At 41.6% G+C, this 7,183-nt stretch overlaps 1 pseudogene; it reads right to left on the bottom strand.

The window, feature by feature from the left end:
- Nucleotides 1-505: 505 nt before the first annotated feature.
- LOC124092132 (proteasome subunit alpha type-3-like) lies at nucleotides 506-1,223 on the bottom strand (annotated as a pseudogene).
- Nucleotides 1,224-7,183: the final 5,960 nt, after the last annotated feature.

The following is a 7,183-nucleotide window of genomic DNA, read 5'->3' as shown; positions in this document are numbered from 1 at the left end:
TTCCTTCTTATAAATTTTTCATCTCTGGTACTTCATCATAGAGACAGAAATTGACTAACAGTATCTGTTTTTCTCAATTAATATTCTCAGTTTGTTCATGCATCATTTTCTTTATTTCCTTTGGTACTTTGTCCATGGTTTTCTTTTGCTCGTTGAACATATTTAAGACAGTTTATTTCATGTCTTTGACTAGAAACCCCAACATCTTGGCTTCCTCAAGGATGGTTTCTGTCATTTTTTTTCTTATAAATGGCCCACAATTCCCTGTCAACTTTGTGATTTCTTATTGAAAACTGTTATAATAATATGATGTGGTAATTTTTGGAAATCACATGTTTCCTTTTCCCAGGGTTTTCTGATCTTAATTGTTGAAGGTTGTAGTCATCCATTTGTTTACTGACTTTTCTGAGTTCTTTTTGTTTCTTGGTTTGGTTTTTATTTTTTCAATTTTTTATGTTTTGAGACTTTCATAGAAATGTGTAACAGAGAAGATACTGAAGTAATGTTATATACTATGAATATCTGATTCATCTTCTTCCTTTGAAGATTCCTTAGCATATTTCTCTGCCCCTACCCTTATATCTTCTGGAACAAACCCTTCATATCCTCCTTTAGTCAATCCATGAACCCAGCAGAGATCTAGTTCAAAAGCCTCATCTTTAACTTCATTGACTGCTATGTTAGTCACTGTCACAACTCCTTTACCCTTACAGCAGGTCATGTCATTCATCTGAAATTCTCTATCACTGTCTTCACAGCCAGCCTGGCTTTGCCAACAACACACCCCTGATGAATGGGTCCCTCGTGTGGTTCATCTGGTAAGACCCTGACATAGGTCTAACTACTGCACTGTGGAGGGTACACAAGTGTCTGTACATGGCCACCTGTCTATGAGACGTTTTAGTGGAATGTTGCAGCCAAATGTAGATATAAAGTTGGAGGTTTTTCTTTTGCTACGTCTGCTGAAGAATGAGCATCTGCAAACAGACCTGCTATGGCAATCCCGACATGCTGGCCAACGCTCAGTCATTTACTGAACTCTTTTTCATAAGCTTAGAAAGGACTGATTTTTCTATCCAACAGCCAGCACTGTCTTTACATCTCATCCTGATAGCTGTACTACTATTTTCAGAGTTTACAGCATATTCAGCTTGAAAAACTCTTCCCTCAGGAGAGAAAGTACAGGCTGACAGGTCATACCTGGTGCCAATGGTGCACACCATGCTAGAGCCACCAGGACACGCAGGGTCACCTGGCCTGAAGCACTTCACCACACTGCATGACCATGCAGACTAGTCTGACCTTTAGTTCTGGACATTCAGGGACATCCCTGTCAAAACTGATCTGGGGTGCAGCTCACTGATAGAGTGCTGACCCCGGGTTCCATCCCCAGCACCACAAAAACAAACTAGATCACTTCTCTACCCTGAGTGGGTTCAAATTCACACAAAACAAACAGGCACCTCCCATTAGTCTTTCAGGTAGCCCAATAGATTAGAATGGACAAGCAATAATTTGTCTTTTTTGCTCCCTCTGGAACCAGAGTTCAAGGTCCCACACTGGGAAAGTGGGCTACGGTCTTCAGGACCAAGCTGGGTGGGGGGTGGGGGGGCAAGAGTGAGCAAACGCTCCAGAAGGCTTTTAAGTGCCTTTTCCTGGTATCACTGTTTTCTTGGTTTCTCTAAGACTTTGACTAGTTTCCAGAGTTCAGACAATGTTTCTTTTTCTTTCTTTCTTTCTTTTTTTCCAGGCTTTCTGTGGAGGCACAGAAGTTGAAAGCTGTTCTCTGCTGTTTTCCTGGTGTCACTTCACTTTGAAAAGTCTGTCTTTATGGCTGGTACTAGTCTGCCACGCCTCAAGGAATGCAGTATTATTTATTTACCATCCTGGTGTGGGCTGAGGTATGGAGGTACTGACTCTCAAACGGCTCTATTTGCTCTTATCTGTGGGCCCAGGAACTGATACAGGAGCTCTCCCACTATTCAGCATGTCCATTCAAAGTACACATCACCGTCGCAGGATAAATCCATGCGACTACACCCACTGTGAGAAGGACCTGAGCCAGAAATGCATAAGTCACCCAACACACCCTCTTAGGCTAACAAGTGGGCTGGGATGGTTTTGCATCCCCAGGATCAACATCTGCTTTGATTTCATGCAGAAAGCCCTTAAAATACCTGGGAATCCCCTTCAATGAACATGGCAGGTACCTCTGAGGAAGGGGGTGATCACTACTTCATGTCCTGCTGCTATCTTGGGGCTCCTCCCCATAGGCACTGAGCCTCTGCCCTCAGTAGCTTTGAGAACTGGCTCAAGCCATTCTGCTTATTCATTTTTTCTTATTTTTCATTTGTTCTTTTAGATATACATGACAGTGTATTTTGACATATTATACACACATGGAATATAATTTACTCATATTAGGATCCCATTCTTGTACATGATATGGAAATTCACTGGTCTCGTATTCATATATGAACACAGGAAAGTTATGTCCCATTCATTCTACTGTCTTTTCTATTCCCATTCCCCCTCCCTTTCCTTCATTCCCCCTTCTCTAATCCACTGAGCTTCTGAGTTTCCCAAATGGCAGTGATATGAAGCATTTTTTTTCACATGCTTGTTACCATCCATACAGTCCTAAAGTTAACAACATTGTACTGCACACTTGAGATTTTGCTAAAAGGGTAGCTCTTATGTTAAGTGTTTCTTATCACAAATACATAATAAGCCAAACATTGGGGTACACACCTGCAATCCTAGCTGCCCAGGAGGATGCTCAAGTCCCAGAATTAAAAGGCCAGCCGGTGCCACATAATGAGACACTGTCTCAAAAATAGTAAATTATTGTTATTATTAAATAATGATAATATTAATATTAAATAATAATAATAGAGAATGAGAGCAAACTTGGAAGTGGTGGATATGTTCATGGCATAGTTTGTGGTGATGGCTTCATAGAAAAACCTTTATCTTCAAACTCATCAAGTTGTATACAGTAAATATGTATGTCAATAAAGTGATTTTTTAAATGCATGAAGCATTTTAGTACACATTTCTCAAAAAAAAAAAAAAAAAAAAAAAAATATATATATATATATATATATATATATATATATACATACAAATGGACAACAAACACATGAAAAGATGCTCAACATCATTAGCCATCAAGGAACTAGAAATTAAAGCCAGAATGAGATATCACTTCATATAATGAAAAAGACAGATACTGAACATTGGTGAAGATGTGGAGGAATCACAGCCGTCATGCACTGATGGTGGGAATGTGAAATAGGGCAGTCACCTTGGAAAACAGGTGGACAATTCCTGGAATGGCTAAGCATAGCTACTACATGATTCAGCAGACCTGGTCCTAGACATATACTCAAGATGTATGAGAACACACTCATACAAAAGCCTGGATATGCATGTTATAGCATCATTATTCAACATAGCCAGAAACCTGGAAATAACCCTAATGTCTGTACAGCATGGTCTCTCCATGCAGTGGCATGTTGTTCGAAAATGCAAAGAAATGAAGCACTGGTACTGCTGGGGTGTGGGTGGCCTCCCAAAACAGCATATTGCATGGTCCTGACTCTGCAAAACTTGCAGAACAGGCAAACCAGAGAGCGGATGAGTGCCTGTCCAGGGCTGGGGGCAGCGGGGAAGAAACTTGGTGGGGAAACTAAGGGGTACAGGGTTTCCTTGCAGGGACAATGAAATTGTTCTAAAACTGATGGAAACCAGTGAATTGTATAGTTCAAATGGGTGAGTTGTGTGGTATGAAAGTGTTGAGAGCCACAGCCAAGTCGGAATGGCCCCTGGCATTTTGCCAGAAGTAATGGTTGAGAGGCGAGCCATTAAGATGACGCAGGATTGAAACAGGCTGCGTATTCAATTGTATATAGACCGCTGCTGTCCGCCTCAGGCGCCCACTGCTTTGGAGTTCTCGCAGGGATTCCTGGGGAGTTGGCGTTGGTTGGTGAAATTCCGGTGGAGGGAGTTCCGGTTGGTGTGTGGTGTGCCTAGAAGGACCGCGTGGGTGGCATTCGGGGGAGTTCAGAAGTAAAGTTTGTTCCTGCTTGAGTGGCTCGTGATTTGTGCCCAGCCAGACTGCGGCAATTGGTGACACGTCCGGGGAACGCCTGAGGGTAAGTGACAAGGTAAACTGCTTGCTCCTGAGGGCAGTGCGAGAGGATGGGTAACCATTTAAAGATTCTTCTTTCATTTTGTTTCGCTTTTGTTTTAAGTTGTCAGTCCCTGGCGATGGGTGGGATGGAAGAAAAACTGCTCACATCTGAGGAAAAACTATTTGCATCTGAGGAACAGATAGGGAGAAAGGACGGATGGACATTTCAGGAGGATAGAAAGGCTGATATAATGAATTTTTGTTCCGTTTTTGTTTCATTTTGTCTCGGTTTTGTTTTGCATTATCTTAGTGAGGGGTATCTTCGTCACGGAAATATGGAATTAAAAATTAATAAGAACCAAACCGAAAGGGCGTTAAGTAAAGTGCTAGAGGAAGGAGGCATCTCAGTACAATCAAGAACACTCAGGGCATACGTTAAGACGATACAAAGTGTATTTGGTATTTGTCTTTCACTTAGCACAATATTCTCCAGGTTCATCCATGCAGTCACAGATGATAAGACTCCCTTCTTTTTCATGGCCACATGGTATTCCTCTGTGTGTGCGCGTGCGCGCATGCTGTGTATGTGTATCACATTTTCTTTATCCACTCATCCGTTGATGGTTAGGTTGATTCCATCTCCTGGTTACTGAACAGTGCTGCAGTGAGCATGGGAGAACAGATATCCATCTGACACACTGATTTCACATCCCTTAAATATTTTCCAAGTGACTGGATTGTACCATTTTAACAGGATTTTTTAATGTAGAAATCAATAAGCTGATTCTAATACTTAAATGGAGTGCAAAGGACCTAGACTAGCCAGACAGTCGTGGAAAAGAACAAAATTGTAAGACAGACATTAACTGGTTTCAAGACTTACTGTAAACTATATACTATATAAGATAAGGCAGAGTGGTACTGGTATCAAGACAAATAGATCAGAGAAACAAAATAGAAAGTCCAAAAATAGAACCATACGTATATGAACAACTAATTTTGTTCAGAGGTGCAAAGCGATTCAATGGGAAAAGGAGAATCTTTTCAAACTGTAGTGCTGAAACCACTGGATGGCCACATGCAGAAAGGGGGGCTTCAACCCACAGTTCACACCAACACGAAAATTAACTCAAAATGGATCATAGACCTCAATGTGAAACCTAAAATTAAATTTCTGGAAGACCATATAGAAGAAAATTTTTGCAGGCTTGGGTTAAGCAAAACTTTCTTCAATTTGATATCAAAAACATGATCCATAAAAGAACAATTTGATTAACTGTACTCCATCAACATTTAAAATTTCTGTTCTTCAAAGGACCTTGTTTAGAGAATTTAAAGACTGTTTAGAGAATTCTCCCCTTGACAGGGAGAGAGATTTTAAAAGCATACGAAGTATTAATGTCATATTCAGCACACAGAAAAACTCAAGACTCAAAAAAACCCCACAAAACTCTATAAAATGGTCATAAATATTTTTAAATAGGCAAAAGATTTGACCAGAAACTTTATCAAAGAAGATATTTGGATGGAAATAACCAAGTGAGAAGATGCTTAACATTGCCAATCATTAAGTAAATGCAAATTAAAAACACAATGACTATTACTATATACCCATCAGAAGGACTAGAATGAAAAGAAGGACCATACCAAGTGTTGCTGAGGCTGTAGAGGGCCTGGAACTATAACTCTACAGTTTTAGTGGGATACAAAATGTTGAAGAAACTTTGAAAAAATATTTTGGCAGTTTTTGAAAAAAGGCTTAACACACACCTACTATATGATCTGCCATTCTTCATGTAGGCACTTAACCAACAGAATGAAAAAATATATATATAGAAGTCCAAATAAAATGCAAAAGACTTATACATGAATATGAATGTTCATCACTGCTTTATTGTCATAGCCAAAACTGGAAACAACCCAATATAATAGAAAAACAAATTGTGGTATACTCATACAATGAAACACTTAACAATAAAAAGGAATAAGTTACTGATACATACTACCACATGAACAAATGTCAAAATGAATGGTGAGTGAAAGAAGGTATATTAAAAAAAAAAAATAAAAAGTACTTGCTTGAGTTGGGTGAGGTGACATTTTGCCAATGCAATAGATGTTTTAATTTTAAAGATTAGGAGTGAATCTTAGCATCTTAGCAATGTTGGCTAAGATATGGGGAAATGAGCATTCTCAGGCATGGAAGGCTACATGCTTCTGCCAGGAAGAAGTATGGTGCATGAGACCCATCTATAGAACTGAGATGAGCCTGCACAAGCTCACGTGGAAACAACTATTTGCTGGATAGAAAAGGAAGTCATAGAGTACCATGAAGTGGAAACTAGATAGGGGATCGCAGCATGCATCCACCCCTTCATGTGGATGGGATGCTCCAGATGTGAACAAGGACTCTGCATGCTCCACCCAGCCTGTGCGCACGTGTCTGTGTCCTGAGAGTAGGCCCTCTGTCCAGGAAGGAGATCGGGCGCTAGCTAGGGATGACAGGCCAGCGCAAGACTTTCCACTTCACTGAGGGAGGAGAAGTGAATTAGGAGAAAGAGCACCAGGAAAACTCTTCTTGGGAAGAGCATTCTCCTTAGCAACTGCGGGACCGCCGCGGCGCCTGCCTCCGGGGAGCAACGAAGGAAGATGGCGGCGAGAGGAGTGCATTGCCCCCGTGTGCTGCTTCACTGTGTGGGAGTATGACAAGTCAGGATGGCTAAAGGATATCTTGTTAGGAATTTCCAGAAATAGTGGGGTGCTCCGGAACCTGGAGGAAGGATTTCCATCGCACGAGGATCGGCTACAGGGACTCAAACGCGAGAGGTTTGTCGCACGGAGGGTAACACTGCTTATTCAGCAAATCGCCCCGCGGCTAGAGTCTGCAGCGCGCGCTGGGAAACGAGGAGATAGCGACGCAGGGATACAGCGCTGCAGTTTCTGCCAGCCGTGCAACCACCGTACTCAGGGCTGAATTCTGGGTTCGAGACGGGGGAAGGAAGCGGTCCATTTCGGTTCTCCACACCGGTCAGACCACAGAGGAGGCCA

Source organism: Marmota monax, unplaced genomic scaffold (assembly GCF_021218885.2).
Source record: "Marmota monax isolate L192 unplaced genomic scaffold, Marmota_monax_Labrador192_F-V1.1 WCK01_AAM20220418_F8-fsc00234, whole genome shotgun sequence".
NCBI lineage: Eukaryota > Metazoa > Chordata > Mammalia > Rodentia > Sciuridae > Marmota > Marmota monax.
The sequence above is the reverse complement of the archived record's forward strand: the minus strand, read 5'-3'. Positions and strand labels throughout refer to the sequence as shown.